The 17,846-nt window shown below is 34.9% G+C and overlaps 2 non-coding genes across 2 annotated transcripts; both read right to left on the bottom strand.

Moving 5' to 3' along the window:
- Window positions 1-8,024: 8,024 nt before the first annotated feature.
- On the bottom strand, window positions 8,025-8,096 carry Trnah-gug (transfer RNA histidin (anticodon GUG)). Its single transcript has one exon. It is a non-coding gene; the product is annotated as a tRNA-His (tRNA).
- Window positions 8,097-8,274: 178 nt separating this feature from the next.
- Window positions 8,275-8,346, bottom strand: Trnag-ucc (transfer RNA glycine (anticodon UCC)). Its single transcript has one exon. It is a non-coding gene; the product is annotated as a tRNA-Gly (tRNA).
- Window positions 8,347-17,846: the final 9,500 nt, after the last annotated feature.

Raw genomic sequence — 17,846 nt, 5'->3', positions numbered from 1 at the left:
AGTTTATCGTACCTCGATTCGGTGGAGATAAAACCCATGTCTAATAGATAAGTAACATCAATATTTATACATCTAACGGTGTACTGGAATTCAACACATCTCAGTGCATAACTGTTCTGTTAACTTTCTTTGTACTATTTTATTTATGGAGAAGTTAAAACTGGTAATGATAATGAGTTCCTATAAATATTAAGAAAGAGATCTACCCGGTTTTATAAATACATAAATATAGAATATGAACTCTCAATACAATGCAAAATTGCCAATCAAAGCATCTATTTTTATATTATTTTTCCCAGCTCAAGAGTGGCAAATTTATCCCTCTCTTTACTAACTTTACTACTCCTTTTTCACAACCAGAGTACTCGAAACCGATTCTCATTCCCCTCAAACTTATGTCGAAAACAAAAAAAAAACGATTTCTCCATCCGCCCTACATTCCCTGCCGAAGAAAACTCAATCTCGGAACACGGTTGACCAAATGACCTGCAGAATTTCCTGCCAGCCTGATACCGCCTAAGCTCGTTTTCAGCGGAGTGTGATTGTGCCCCTCACTGAGGGGTTCCGTGCTACACATGCTCCAATGCTAAGGGGAATGGGAGCGCCTCGAACGGTGGTTCCTTCGTGCTCGGGAAATTCTGGAACACCAAGCAGCAGCAGCAGCAGCAGAAGAAGCAACCACCACCGGTGTGAGTCGTTGGAAAAACGGAGTAAATTTTTCTCCTCAACCGATGGGCGTCGAATGGCTTCGAGGGGCATTTTTTCTGTGTTCTATTCTCTCTGTGAATCTTAATTCTGTATTCGGTGTATACTGAAAATAGGCTACTCAGGGGAAAACTGATCTGATTGATGGGCAAACAAGAGAATGTAATTGAGAAATGCTCGGTGCTTTAAGCTGTAGTATGTTAGCGTAATGTTCGTTTGTGTCAAATTAAGCTTTTCTTTTCATATCTCCATAAATGGCTTTTCAATAATTTGGAAGAGAAAACATAATTTAAAAAATAGCCATTGTTGAATGCCCTTCACTTAAAATGAACTTTTTTACTACCCAGCATAATTTGTTTGTGTAACCACAAACTTCAATTTCTCAAACGACTTCCGGCTCAAAATTTGAATTATTCCACCCCGATAGCATCACCGAGATGACCAGAAAGCTACACCACAAATGGCACACACCGCGATTTTATCATCGTCTCGCTTCTCGGTAGTCATGGTCAACGAACCAGTAAACCGACCAACCCAAAGCACAGATGCACGAAAAAGAAAGATCTCCTTAAGTTCTGACCAATCGCAGTCTGAGCAGGCCATGCGTCGGTCACCAAAGCTCTCCAGTTTACACTGTCACCATGCGTCGTCGTCGTCGCGTCGCGCTCACCCTTCCGAGATACGCGATTTGTTAAACAAAGAGCACATATTCCCCCCGCTGTCTGTTGGTCGAAACTGGTTTACAACACAGACCCCCACCATCCCCAGATTCTTCACGAATCATCAGCTGCTGGATGGGGCCATGTATTCTCGCGGGGGTTTTGCGCTAATAGCTCATAAATTTATCATCACATATCGTGCCTCCCCCACGCTTGAACCTCTCTCAGTACTAACTAGAACCCGGAATAGCTGTGCAGTGGCTAAGGATCATCTTCGACCAGCGCTTGTGCCTGTTTGCTGCTGTAGCTACAATACTGAAGAATGCGCACGGCGAGCTATCCCCAAGATCAGTCGAAGGCGCGTACATAAATCTCCAGCTATTTTTGCTTCATGATACGCCACATCAACAATCGAATGAAGCAGCAGCGCAAAAGTGTTCATTTCGAGATCATATACCCTGCGAACGTGAAGACCGCGAGTACCAACACTCTGAACTGAGGCGACGACGATTTGGTCCGTTGTTGTTGTTGTTGGTAATCGTCGTCATCATTCCGAAGACGCGAGAGATGAAACTTCACGACAGCAATTGGCTGGTGTAAAAACTAACATGTTTGCAGGTCGGCAAGAAGCAATATACCAGCTGGGTTAGACCGAAGGGTTGAATCCGGGTTCTTGATAACGCTAGTTTTCAAAAATTCATTTGCGTGAAAACATATTAGGGCATTGCATTTTTTTTTTTTCTTTCAAATTTCAAAGACAAAAATCAAAGTGAGCTGGGATTTGAAATTTCAGATCAGTTGGACGATTTTAGATCTGCGCCTACTTCGATTGCAGTTTTTACTATTACCACTATGGTAAATAATTAATTTTGGAACAACCTCTCAGAAAATTAGAGTTTACTTTAATATTTGAAAGACAATGCTTGATTCATTATAAAATACGGGAAGTTGGAGCTTTGGGATACTTCCATTATGCCTATCGAGAGATTTTTTACCGAGATAAAATATTTGTGTTACTCTGCTGCTGCTTACCTTCTGCCTTCGATGCTTTCAACACAACCCATTGCACAGTGGTCCAGAATGCAAATTTAGTAGGAATTTTGAGATTTTACTAGAACTAAATAACCTAGCCTTATTAAGTCTTTGGAGAAGCTTTCGTAGTTTATGAGCCCCTTCTTTTTGTTGAAACAACAGTAAGGGCGGTTCTAATTTTACCAAGATCGAAAACTTTACTTTTTATTCATTTTAGCTAAAGCCAAACGACCTACAGCGAAGTTGTAGAACGACAAATTTTGGTAAAGTTTGATGAAGACATGTAAGCTCTATCATATTCTATATTTTACAACAAAATTAAAATCGAAGGTTGAGGTGTTTCTTAGTGTTCCTTAGAAAAACTTTTTAATTCAAATCACTTTTGCGGTATTGATTTAAAACTGAAGTAGTCTTCAGACAACTTCAAAATTGTTTTAAGGCGAATAATTTGTTTCATGGCATCACATATCTAACTATTTTCGTTGAAAAGTTATGAGAATATTTTTTTGCCAAAAATTAGGTTTTTTGGAATAATAATATTACTCATAGGGGCAAACAAAAGATAATTCTTTTTCAACCATAAATAAGGTTATAATTGAGCAAAAAATGGCGAATACGATATTTTTTTTAAATTTCATAAAATTAATTTAAAAATCTATTTTCGATATATTAAGTGCTTATATCTTTTGAACAACAGAAGCTAGAGTTTTGATATGTTAGAAAAAAATGTTCGTCTTCAAAAACTCTGAAAACATCTGAAGGGTAGATTGCAAGAAAATGAAAACTGAAAAAGTTATATTTGGTTTGGTTATGAATTGACCCTTTGTAATATGTTTAAATTATTTTCAGGGTGGACAATATAAAAAATATAGTTTCGTTACCATGATAAAATATTACATTTTACAATACCTTTCTATTATTTTAAAAAGTGGGTTGGGCGGTTCTAATTTTTTTAAATTCAGAAAATTAACTTTTTATGGGTTTCAGAAAGACTGTTGCTGTCTTCCAGATAATTGAAAAAAATGAAATTTAAGAACTGAACTTTTCATCTTACAAGATCATTTTAAAAGATATTGTTTCTTTAAAAAAATGGTTTTCTTTGTATAACTTTGGCAGTTTTGATTTTTTATTAAGATCACTTTAGAAATACTTTCATATATTCTGAAGGAACACAATTTGTCTTAATATACCGAAACGCTAGCTTCTCTCGTTAGAAAGTTATATACACCTGTTACTAAAAATAAACTATTTTTTGAGTAAATATTGCAAGGATCAAAAATATCGTTTTGCCATTTTTTGGTGATCGGTATTTAATGTTAAGTGCCCTAATCGAAGAAAAGTTTGAAAAAGTTATATTTATATATAAAAGTTCTCATAAATTTGAAACGAAAAAAGTTTGCTAGTTGGTGTTTTAAAGCAAATTATGTGCCTTGAAGTTGTCTAAAGGGTACTTTAGTTTAAATTGAAAACTACAAAAGTTATAGAAATAAAACCGTTTTTTAAGGAACACCCTAAAGCTTGCATTTGGATTTCTCGTGCAATGGAAAGTATAAAAGCTAGAGCTTGCATGTTTTCATCAAATTTGTCTAAAATCTGTTGCTCTACAACTTCATCGAAGACAGTCAAGCGTTATCTCGAACCGTTAAAAAGTTCAGTTTAAAAATTGTCAAAATTTGATCCACCCTAGCATCTGTTTGAACAAAAAAGGGCCTGGCAGAGTACAACAACTTTGCCAATGGCAAAGTTATTTAATTTTGGTAAAAAGTTAAAATTCCTGCTAAATTCACATTCTGGACTACTGTGCATTGGCGTAGCCAGTAATTCGATTTTGGGGTGGTGGTTCATAAAAATTGTTCATTTTTCAAAAATGCTAAAATTTAATGTAAGTTTGGTAAATTATTGAAAGTTCAGAAACATAAGTAGTCTAACAAATGCCATTCCCGTCTGCAAACCAGAGGAATCAATATGGACCTGCTTTCAAATCTGTGGATTATTTCTTGTGTAAAATACGTAGATAAAGTCAACGAAAGTGCACTTTTAAAGTGGAATAAATGTTTAAAATAAATTTCAACGGTCAAGATCACATAATTTCGAAAAAATCAACTTTGAAAATTTGACCTTTTCGAAAAAGTTCTCTAACATAAACAGCGTATCCTTTGATATAATCATTTTGGTGTTTATTATCCTAGAATTAATTATGGAGAATTAACTCTTCAATAATAATAATTAACTTGATGTCTTCAGCAAAGTTGTTGCTAATATCATTTTAAATCACTTTGTTGAAAATATGAAGGCTACATGAATTCAACAAGCATATTAGGCTATTAAACGTTTTTTAAGAAATTGTCTTGAAGTCAGTTCTCTTCAATATACCTTTTTTGTAAGCTTCAGAGACTTCTACCTTGAATAGAATGTAAAATTTATTGTTTATAAACAGCAGAAGAGATTTATCAAATACAGCAGTATCAGAATAAATTGTTTTAAGGGTATGCCTTCCCACATATTCTAACATATTTCGATTCTCTGAATATATTTGGTATTCAAGTCTTCAACAAAATTGTTTGAAATAGTTTTTTTTCGAAAACTTTGCTGAAGACATTAAATCTCGAACTAAATTTTCTTGAAGTGTAAATTCTCAGTAATTCCTTTTATTGGTTTATCCAAAATTATGCTGTCAGACGATGTGCTGTTTTACGTTGTAAAATTCTTCGATGATACTAAACATCCAACGTTAGTTTTCGAGCATTTATTTTACTTTTCTTCGTTTTTAAAGCTCACAACATAAAAACAAGTCATCGTATACGAAATTTTATAATGCCATTCGGCACTTAAATATACACTTGAAATCTGCTGTTTTTTTAAAATTCCAATCCTTCTTAGAGGCTTTTCATGCAATGACACTACAACAAAAATCAAATGATGACGAAAACCAATCCAAACCTGCTAGAGACAAACAGAAAGCGTATTTTTCCGTAATGTTAGTCTCGTTATTACCCATATTGAGTAACTCTATGCAATTATCCCCAATCCATATTTGGAACATTTCGTCAATAAAGAGCTCATAATATTTTATGCGAGTAATTTATTTGATATTGATTTGGTTCGACAATTGTGGAATCGAAGCTAAGAGATCAGTTACAAGATCCCATTCCCACAATTTTCCATAAAATTTACCCCTTGGATTAAGCATTACGTTCAGCAATGAGGTAGATGTTGGAGGGTGTTTAATTGATCATTTTTTGTTTGAATCCCAAAACTCTAGTGAAAATTTGACTTCTTGTGCAAGATTTAGGCTATACTGGTCGTGGTGAAAAAATTACCAGTTGCATTATTTATGCAAATGCAATACATAATGCCACGGCACTAACGATTAGTTACCATTCCTCACACGCCCCTTCTCTATCTCTTACTCTTCGTGTTCGTGGTAACTGTCACGGCTCATATCTATCTTGCTATTTATGTGTCCATTTCTAAGTTGTGTTATAAAATCTTATGCTAATCTGAAATATTGTTACTATTCAAGGTTTGCCTGCTTTTTTCCTATAAATAGTTTTTGCATTTTTGTATACAACAGAGTCCCTCACGGAAACAAACTTAATATTATATCTTATTTGGAATAGAAAATATTTATAGTCCTGCGACAATTTGCAATTTTTGCGTTATTTAATTTATGAATGGTCCTTTATGCATCTTGTTAATTTTACTTATTTTATTCATTTTATTAATTTTATTGGCTTAATGTATTTTATTCATTTGGTTAATTTTACTCATTTTATTCATTTTAATCATTTTGTTAATTCTAAAATTTTAATAATTTTATTGTTTTATTGATTTTACTGTTTTATTAATTTTATTAATTTTATTATTTTTTCCAGTTCATTAATTTTAGTCAGTTTCTTCGCTTTATTAATATTATTAAATAATTTTCTAAATTATTTTCAGTCTATCCATTTATTCTACTAATTTTAAAACTTTTTTTGAATTGCCTAATTCTTCACTCAAAGAGCTGAATCAATTTGATTTATTTATTCTATTGATTTGATTTATATTAATCATTCTACTCAATTTGTGAATTAGATAACTTCTTATCCAATGTTTACTTTAATAATTTTTTTCATTTCATTTGTTTTATTGATTGTCTAAATTTATTATTTTTATTCGAGGTATTATTCGTGCTGAATTCGAATCTGAGTTCATCCCACCACTAGTTGGGTGCCTACTACGCATGAATTCTACAAACTAATGAATGATCTCACAGTGATATTTGTAAGAAATGTCTCATCTCACTGTTAGGTGGTTTAAGTTGGTTTTAGAAGCAGTTCTGCTCAAAATAACTTTTCTAGCCCGCAATTCTTTCGACGCTATTTTTGACAGCGCAATTTACATATCATCAAGTTATGTATTTTTAGATATAACAGGCATACGTCCATATCTGTGTGAAATATTTCATTTTTTGGTTGAATATTTCATGAGATCAATATGTTTTAGGTGCCCAGATTTTGTGGCGAGCATGTCTTAACTGATAAAGAACGCGAGCGAAATGCGCAGACCGTCCCCATAAATTCTATGGTGGGTTTTGTCATCTAGTCATAGTAGGCCACATCGTTCTCTATTCAGCCCAACTCGACTTCAATTCTTCTTTTCTCATGAATTAAGTACACCCACCCTCAATCCGGTACACGAACTACAACCCTGTCGCACCGGGTAACGATCAACCAGAAAACACGGTCCACGAAGCGTCATCCATTATCGGTCTAATCATAATCCGCCAACACACCAACCAGGTCGAGAGCGGTCGAGTTTTCATCTCAATACACTCTAGACTGTGGCAGTCAGTGCGCGGTGGTGGCCCCAAGAGGAGAAGAGCCACGCGAGCGTATCTCCACAAACGGCAGAACTGACCGAAATCTTGGGGAAATCTGTGTGTAGCATGGGGAACCACCGGGAAGGGGTGGTAAGCTCAAACCATAACAGAGAGATTGTGAATAAGACTGAGACCAGGGCGAAGGAAGAGCATTGCTCCAGAATATGGAATATTGGATAGTGGATTGGATACATATGAGCAGTCGACACGCGAGAAGAAACCTGTTTGTCCCGGTGTTCCCCCGTTCGCCCTCCTTCCACGTCTTGCAAACGCCTTTTCTCTTGTGGACCACTTGGCTGTGGATGTTGACTGTCTCTCGCGCTCGACTGGATGTGTTTAATAAATTCCCCAACACAACAGCAACGACGGCGGCAAAAGCAGATTGAACCCTGCCCCAGACGTGTGTGTCACGGGGTAAGCGCGACGGGCGGGTTTCTCGGAATGAGAAGTTCAGGATTGTGCGCTATCTTCGCCTTAGGTTATTTTCTCGCATCTTTTGTATTCCGATACAGTTTCCAACGCTGCATTCCTTTCCTTCCATCCCAGTGGTATCTTATTCAGGTAATGGGTTGTGGGTGGTTGCTAAGGGTGTACAGATGGTAGTCAACACAAAGGAACAGAGTTGATTGTGCACCAATAGCTTTTCAGTATAGCGTAACTAAATGCTGATACGTAAAGGTTAATGAAATTTAATTTCATCTCTTCAAAATATCATTTAAAAAAAATTTCGTTCTCTCCGTGACAATGTTCCTGATGGGGAACATTGCCGTGACCAGGATTCGAACCTGGGTTACTACGGCCACAACGTAGGGTCCTAACCACTAGACGATCACGGCTATTGAGAACTGCGACAACTGCACTGAGCAATCGAGTACTGTTAATTTTTGTCGGTCACACAGTGGTAAACAAATATAAATTGGCTTGTTCGTTCGTGCCTTGCATGACTGACTTAAGTAACGGTTCTCGAAACACCATGACCGACCAATCATGAAATAAAATCACAAAAAAACATACTGCGTCGGCCGGGAATCGAACCCGGATCAACTGCTTGGAAGGCAACTATGCTGACCATTACACCACCGACGCCTGTGTAGTGCTAAAATCATTTTTTAAATCGCACCACGGCTACGGATCGGCGAGTTCATAATTCCACATTTTTATTAAATCAACCATATAATTCAATGCCATAAATTTGTCGTCTGCGACTGAGGGCTAAGCCGAGGGGGAGGGGATAAAAATCGCCACATTGCCACTGATCTCGTGTAATTTTTGTGGCCCATTCCGGGCGCAACCGAGGGCTCTACACTTCGCACCGTTTATAGCTCAACTCGTGCCTCTAGTAGGACGTATTTTTTGTGTGTGTTTCGCGGGTCGACTTATTGTTAATCGGCTTCATCATCGCCATGCAGCTCGCATACACACAGTGAGTGAGAGAGAGAGAGAGCGAGCCAGAGCGGTTTATACAAACATATTTACGAAACACTCAATAAATCATCCCGAAAACCAGCGCCAAGCAGGCCACAAATCGTCAGCAGGGAAAGAAGGAGCGAAAAATGCGCGCTTCGATGGCCGAGAATGAGGGATAATATAACGGATGGCTGGTAGAAACGGAGAGAGATTCGTGCGACTGATGGCCGATTTCGAAAAGTTGCACGTGGTGAAATATTAATGGTGGTTAGTGCGAATCAGTTGTTAACCATGCTAGTTTAGTTTTATTCGGATCTGGCGTGATTTTCGGTTCAACCGATTATCTACTGGTCAGAGCAGGCCATGACGCAGATTTTCAGCATTACCTGCGTGGTCAGTAGCGGATACTACTGAGTGGACGCATTCAGATAGTGTGATTTTTTAACTGGTAATTGTAATTTATTTCAGAACTTCCTGCTATTATAAAACGTTCTCCGTACACCTAGCAGTGTAATAGGACCATTTCAATTATACAATATTTATTTGCTTTTCGCGTTTGCACTCCCAATTAGTAGTTTATGAACTTAACTGAAAATCTGTAAAGAATACCTCATGAAGCTTTTTAAATTATAAAATAAATTCAATATCTCTCAACAAGTAGGTTACTGAATATTCTGATATCTTCACATTTTTCAGAAAAGCCTACCTGGAGTAAATAAGGCAAGATATGATATCGAAACTAATGATCTCTCAGAAGTTTCTGACAAAGAGTATTTCAATAAACAATTTATTTGAAAATTCAATTGGAGTTTAAATATTGGTATTATTTAATTAGGATAGCCTGAGGGATTCCATGAGAAACCGGCCGACCGCAAAATATGACCATCGTCGATTCGAACGAAACTTTGCAGGTGTGTTCGCTGTATGAATCTCCATAATATTCTCTGGCAATTGGAATATTTTGATACAAGAGTAATTTTTCAAAAGGGCGTAAACGTTTCTACGTGTATGAATTTCAAAATTTTTTTGTTCGATTACTGTATTTTATACAGCAAAACTATCTGAGAACAAGTTACAGGGAATGAATACTTCTGTCCGAAAAAAATGCACTGAAATAAATGTTGTGTCATTTTTTCAAAAAAACAAAAATTTATAATAAAAATTAAAATTGTGAAAAAACCCATTTTTTAATTTTTTTATGTTTTGTTACCAAAAACCTAAAGAGAAAAGAAACATTTTGATTGTGATTGCATGATGGAGAAAAAATCGGTAAAAAAGTTTTTCTAACAATAACTTCGTACATGTTTTTAAATTTCATACTAATTGACATACAAAATTGTAATTTTATTACAGAATATAATTCTAAGCACCATTTAAAATCAAAATGCATTTAACAAAAATCTTCCAAAATGCGATAGTTTTCGAGATATTTGAAATTTTGCTACTTCAAAAACAATTAATTCGTGTAATTATGCTCTTTTTAAAAGTAATTCGCGTTACCCCATCAAAAAATGTCAAAAATTTAATGTTTATCTTTTCAAAGACGTAAAAGCAACCTTTTTAGTGTATTTGGATCATGGAGAAGCTTTCAATAAAAAAGTTTTCCTAACAACAACTTTTGACATTTTTTTATTATTCTTACTATTTGCAGTCCAAAATACAATTTTATTTTTGAATATGATTCTAAACGCCATTTTAAATCGAAATGCTCTTAACAAAAAATTTCTAAAATGTAGTAGTTCTCGAGATATATTAACTTTTGTTTTAACAACACAATTATTTTGTTTTATTACGACATTTTCAAAAGTTAGTCGCGTTTCTCCATCAACAATAATAGGTTTTTCAAAAGGCCCGTAAACTTTCGTGCAACTTTCTCTTTGACATCAAGGCGATATTGTAAACCATTTGAAAGTTACATGAAAGCAACCAAAATATATTTCAACCACAGGGTCTGTTGATTAAACTATATAGCTGAAGCATATGTTGGTTGTTTTCATGTAACTTTTTCTTCATCTTTAACTAATTTTCTCAATATAAATATTTTTTTTCCATTTTTTTGGATATCTTACGAAAAACTTGATATTCCTCATATAATCTAGAGTTACTATTCATCCCAATTTTTTCTCTCGTTCCACTGTTTCATATTTTGATTTTCTGCATTTTTTGTTGTTTCTTTATCCATTTCACTCAGGCTTTTAATCTTTCTTTTTTTCATTGTATTCTTATTTTACATTTTGTTTTATAGTTTTTGCTACATATTTCCCTTTCCCATTCTTGCTGTTTTTTTAAATGCGGTATTTTTTTTATATTCGTCTCACTTTATAGATTCATTTCATCTTTTCATATTTTTCAATTTTTGCGTTTTATCTATCGTTTTATTTGTTTTCTTTTTGCACTCGTTTGTTTAATTGATTTCATTAATTATTTAATTTATTTCACTAAATTTTAATCCCAACGATTTTTTGTATTTTTTCGTATTTTCCAACAAACTTATTTGAGTATTTTCTCCATCCGCACGTTTTCCATATTTTTCATTATTAAATATCTCCCATTTTCTAAAAAAAACATTTTTTCTATTTCTTCGTTCTAATTTTTTATTTTGTAATTTTTTTTTTGTGCATTTTCCTGTTATCCTTTTATCAGTTTTGTAATTTATGCTTTTCTTTTCTATGGATTTTTTCAATATTCGTCAATTTTTCTTTATTGTTATGTTCCATTACCTTTAGCCCATTTAAACAATTTCGTACTTCATGTTTTCCATTTTGTTCATTTTATCATTTAAATATTTTCCCCATTATTTTATTTTGATCTTTTTTATGCATGTTTTCTATTTCATCTAGTTTTAAGTTCTACTTTATATGAATTTATTTATTATATAATATTTGTTTACTGATTTTCTCTTATTTTTTTTGTAATATTCCTTTTTTTTCCATTTCGTCCAGCATTTTTTATTATTCCATTGCACTTATTCAGCTCTAAATTAGTTTATTTAAAGATATAATTTACCATTTTCCGTAGCTATTTTATTTTTATTTATTTATCCCATTCCCGTTATCATTTCTTCTATTTTGAAAAATTTTCAACATTTTTTCCCATTTTCCTGTTTTCATTCTGTCCGTTTTTTATTTTGTTGCCAATTTTTATATAGGAACATTTTGTATTATCGTTATTTCTACGTTTAACTCAAAGGATCTATTTCGTTCATTGTTGTAGCTTTGCTTTAAATTTTTTTTGGTATGTTCATTTTTCTTCTTTTTGTCATTTTTTCTGTTTCCATGTTTATGATACTTTATTTTTCATTTTGTCGTTTACCTGTTTTTCATTATTTTGACTGTTTTGCAAAATTTTTCAATTTCTTCAATTTTAGTCCAATAGTCTTTTTCATTTCTTTTTTTAACCCTCAAAAAGGCAATTCTCTAGTTTCAATAGACTTGTAATTTGAAATACAAATGATCAAGCATTTTCAGGCTTTCGATTCTCTCACTGATCAACAGACAAAAAAGAGGCCATTGATTTCATTGGGTCTTATGAGCGATGCTTCTTGAAGTCACAATTTCAGCTTGCCTTTTTGAGGGTTAAGTGGTTGTTTCAATTATTCAATCTGTTTTATGTTGCTATTTATTCATTTTTTACATACTTTCAAATTTCAACATTTGTCTTCATTTTGTTCATTTTCTGTTTTTTTTTTTAATTCAGTTCATTTATTTCATAGGTACAAATGCGTTAACTTGGCGATGACTTCATTTTCTGTAGTTTCTTCGATTTATGTTTTTTAAATTTTTGGATGTTGATAGGTTTTAATGTATTTGCATGTTTTTAATTATTTTCCGTTATTTTAAATGTAACTTTTCGTTTTGTTCCAAGTTATCCATTTATTATTTTTTTCTTGTTTGTACCCAGGCGTAACCAGTAATTCTATAAGACTCCATGAGTATGTACTGCGTCCACAATTTGATAACAGCCACTGATTACGTTCACGTAGTTTAAGATTTGTAATTCGGGAACCATCCAGGAATCTCGGAAAAGTTCAATACAGGTCGGACTCGATTATCTGGGGCTTTCAAAAAAATCTCACCCCAGATAATCGAATCACTCGGATAATCGAGCCAAACGTTTTCTTGTGTTGTTATATGAAGTTAAGCTTCATTGGAAATAAAATGATCAGGGTAAATTTTCCTATTATGGTAAATGTAAATGTACCTATTTTGGCCCAAGTCGATTTTCTCAGTATTTCAAGATGTGGTTTGTATTTTCAGCTAATTTTCATTTATTATTTATATTGGTAACGAATTATCGGTATGTACCAGTTTATAACTATTTGCGCAAGCATTCTAAGACCAACTTCTTAATAAAGTGTGTCTTTGGCAATACAAGTCAAACTCGATTACCCCGGGGTCGATTTTCCGGGGTAAATGATTCGATTATTTGTTTACTAGAAAGAAAAAAAACTTGTTATAATCGACCTAGTGGTGCAATTGTGCCTTTCTCATTTATCAAAGCTATGATTTAATAGCTGGTTACATTCAATATAACATTGTGGAAATATCTATTACATTCATATTACACTTGGTAAGTATATATGAGCGCATGACTGCCCCGAATCTGATGAGCACCATGTCGATGCTGACACATTTGAAACAATCAAAAATAGAATATTTAATAAGCTTAATCAGCGTCAGTTAAATGTTGGCTTTATGCTAACATATTTTGAAATACGGGGTGGTGGGGGAGAGTAGGGTGATAATTAGTGGAAGGGAAGGATGCGTTGGGAAGAACCTAACATATTTTGGTATACGGGTGAAGGGAATGCGGGTGTAAGGTTGATCTGAGATTGGGAGTGGGTGAGAGAGTTGGAGAAGGGCGTGGGAAAAGGAGGGGGAGGGTGGATGGGAGGATACCAAGCCTAAATGCATGTTATACCTTCCATTTGAGACTAGGTTAGTGAAAATTGGTTCGATCATCACCGAAAAGGCTTTAGTTCTGGAATATGTCCGGAACCCGGGACTTCCGGAATTATCGATAGTGGAATATTTATTCTAAGAATTGTTGATTCACTTTCAGTAATCTAGGCCAGCGAATCGGAGTAATTTGATGTTAAGTCGGTTCAACTAAAATTTCAATAGCACCTCGACACCCTACCGGGTAGCTCGTACGTAAGCTAGATCCACCGCCGGGGATTAGACCGAGCACACCGTGTCGTATAGCTAGCAGTGGGTCGATGGAGCGCCAGTGAACCGGAAGCTACGCTCCACCCGGAATCGCTGGATGGATCTCAGCACTGACTGGCTTGCCCGTTGAGTAGGCTAGGTGTACCGCCGGGGACTAGACCGAATAGACGAAGCGGAGAGCTAAATAGCAAGGTACATCGGTGTCGGAAGCAATCTACCGCCGGGGTATTCACGGTAGGGTAGCTTCGCCGCCGTGGACTACCCAACAGAATCGTGAAGAAAAGGGGGGCAATTAGCTCTCGAAACAAATACCGGTACCGAGAGAAATTCTGTTGCCGGGGAACTTTCAGTCGGAGTAGGATAATATCCGAGTTGATCTCTTTTTCGAATGGGAAGCTAAGTTTGAATAGATTGATTTTCTATAAAACATAAACTTGCTCACCGAAAACTTGCGTACATTTGAACATTTGCTGAAAATGATTTTTTTATATTGCGTAAAGTTGCGTTGTGTTGCTTTGCGTGGTACTTACTTAACGGAAGGCCACGACTCAGTGACACTCCCATAAGTACCACGGATTGGATAGTGGGTGGGTTGTTAGTCAGGATTTGCCTCAAGCAAGCGATGCGACTGAGAATATATTTTCGTGCATACAAAGTTTGAATAATTGATTGATACGTAAATATTGTAGATGTGAAGGTGTTTAAACTCTGAGTAACCGTTTGTTGAGAGTTTGTTTGATCGAAAACAACTTGAAATCCGGACAGCCGGCTGTCGGGAGTGTTGTTGATAATACAAAATGGACCATAAACAATGAGTTTAAAGGTGGTATTGTGGACCATTCATAAATTATGTCACGCAAAGATTACCCAATACTAACTAACTTTCTCTCATATTACTACGCTCCTTATCCCCTTGGTCTAATATGAACCAAATGATTTCGGGGTTTCCTTTTTTGTAGGAGCACAATATTGCCGCTGCACGCAAAGTGTCCATGTTCTATGGAATTTTCTATAAATATCCAGAAAAATTCCATCTTCCCCGATTTCTATTTTTGGGTTTTATCCGGGTTTTTCACAAATTATTTTAACCCGGCCGAAACATGGGTTTTTTCGTTTTATCGAATTTATTATGATCATTTAGCGTTTTTTAAAGAATCTTGCATTTAAATTTGAGAGACCGAAAATAAAAGTCGCAAGGATAACACATGCTTTGTAAAACCCTCTTCAAATAACTTAGAATGTAAAAATCAAATATAAACATTAAGCGTAAAATCGGACAGAGATCTTGCAGCATGTCGAAAAAGTCGGCAAGGATGAATCTTAAGTATAATCTGCTCGCAGGAAATTCCATTACATTCAAAATTAAAAGTAGTTGTAGGAGGGTGCGCGACGTTTGACATTAATACGTTAGGCATAAGTACGTTAAGCATACATACGTTATGCACAAGTACATTAGGGATAATGGACGTTAGGTATAATGGACGATTGGCATAATATACGATAGACATAATGGACGGTTGGCATAATGTACGTTGGGCATAATGGACGATAGGCATAATTCACAAAAATATAAAAATAATCGTACGGCTTTCGTTATTATAGACATATCAATCCTACACTTGTTTTTTCGGGTTTAACGAGAGTCTTCAAAATGAAAAATACCATGCGATATATTTATCCTTTGCAACTGTAGGGTTTATCTATTGTTCCGCGGACGAAATGAAGAAAGTATCCCTTGATTTAAGTCAACAGTTTGGTACAAGCATATAACCAATACAGTTGCATCCAAATATTTTAAAAAGCCAAATGATGAACAAACATTAAGTTTTGGAGCTTATGGAAACTTGCATTGTTATGTACAGCATCAGCCTTAGGGTACAGATTTTACGTTTGTGACGATACCTTTTTCGTTTCGATACCTCGTCACAGTACACAAATAAACTCTCTCTCTCGTATCAGACAATTTCCGTAGTTCTAATTTGATGGTCTCAAGAATATAATAATTGAACTTGAAAATATAGGAGATAATCAATATTGAAGCAGCAACATTCTTATATTCGTTGATTAAATAATAAAATGCATCATTCTTTCTTTCATGAGCTGTTCTTCAAGAGTACATATTTTCTTCTTGGACATGTACGTATGCACCATACATGTATGTAAGAGCTACTCTAAGTTGATGTACGTTATTCATACCTTAAAGGGTTATATACAAAGTTGTGGTGATAAAATGAGCTAAATTCGTGCTTTTTAGAGGGTTTTCTGAACATTTTATTTGAAAAAGCGAAAGACAGTTCGTTAGGAGTACTATCAAAGATAGAAAAACAAGTTGAATTACATTGTTTTTTACAAAATTCAAAAGCTTTTGAGCGATTTCGCGGAATGTCATAATTAATCTTCTTAAGACAGATGTCTTCCGTTTAATTCCACAATATTATTAATAATGAAAAACAACTGCTTTTTACCTAGTATTTCAACTATTACTTGTAGTCGCAAGCTGAGTTTCCGCACACCGCGCATTCGGTCTGCTTCTTTTATTTGAGTTCAGATTTATTCAAGTATATACAGTAGAAAAAAATTTTAATCGAGTTTGATCAGCTTCCAGAATAATTCTACCACATCAAAAAAGTTCAAACATTTACGCTCTTATCATTCTAGGGCAGCACCGCCAAAAAAATATTTTCTTGAAGTGATAATTTATGCCTAACGTCCATTATGCCAAACGTATATTATGCGTAACGTCCATTATGCCTAACGTATTTATGCCTTATTAGGCACACCCGTTGTAAGAACCGGATATATTATTTACGATTTTTACACTGAAGGTTTTTTAATTTACTTTTGCATCGAAGAGCTCCTCTCCGACTTTTACGCTTGAAATTTATATCCGATTTTAACATTCTAAAATATTTAAAACCGGTTTCACAAAACATTTTCTGTTCTTGCGACTTTTATTTTCGGTCATTCATATAGTCCGCAGGCACATATTCCAGCTCGGTTTATATAATACAGCGAACAATAGTCATAATTACTCTGACTAGTGAAAATCTGAATAATCGTGTGATGCCCAAGCTACTTTTATCCTGCTTGTTACACATTTTAGGGGTTGTTCAACCTTTAACGAAATTTAGTAAATACCTTAAGTAGGTAGGTGAAAAGTGCTATATGCTGAAAGAGAGTGGCTTTAACATTCATCAGTAGTAGCCACCGCAATCAGAACTTTCACAAATTGCAATGTGAAATCTTTCGGCATCAACCACATCAGAAACATTAGCAAGATTTTTAGTACGTTTAGGGGGATTCACAGTAAAAATCGCAATCGACTCAGTGTTGGAAAGCTAACATTTCATTTATTGAACCATGCATAAAATTTGTAAAGAAATGAGAAATCAGTGAGCAGACAAAGAAAGGCTTATCAGAATTGTCAAATTCAAGCTAAACTTAATGACAATAATTCTCGTAAAAAAAATGTTTGGATAACAATACATTAATGTTCAATTATTAATATATCAAAAAATGCAAAAAACTTTGGGTTTTTCCCCAAAATTATAAAAACCCGATTTGGTACGTCACTGAATACCTCGTACAATCGTGCGTAAAACGGCCGATTGCGTCAAAGCACACGACGTGCTCCCCATCCCATTTATGTCACTACTTGTCATAGCTCCTCCTCCTAATAGGTCCTTTATAGGTATTATCACATGCATATTGAGATCCCGTCATTTGAAATTTTCCATCTTATTCGAGTAAACGTTGCGATATTACAATAAAGACGCGAAACAGAAAAAATATCGATACTGCGCTCCTAAACGATATTAATACCATGCACGAATCAAACATACCCCGTCTCTAAATAGTATGTACCTATTCTTAGTTCAGTATGACAATAAAACATTTGGTAATTGGTTTTTAATTGATCATGCGAATTGTCAATTCTCAACCCTCATACGTATTTCAAAATTCATCATTCACTCAGACAAGACCATGCGTATTCCCCAGGCGCATTGAAGA

The sequence above is a fragment of the Topomyia yanbarensis genome, chromosome 3 (assembly GCF_030247195.1).
Source record: "Topomyia yanbarensis strain Yona2022 chromosome 3, ASM3024719v1, whole genome shotgun sequence".
In the NCBI taxonomy this organism is placed as follows: Eukaryota; Metazoa; Arthropoda; class Insecta; order Diptera; family Culicidae; genus Topomyia; species Topomyia yanbarensis.
This window is presented reverse-complemented; position numbering and strand designations above follow the sequence as displayed.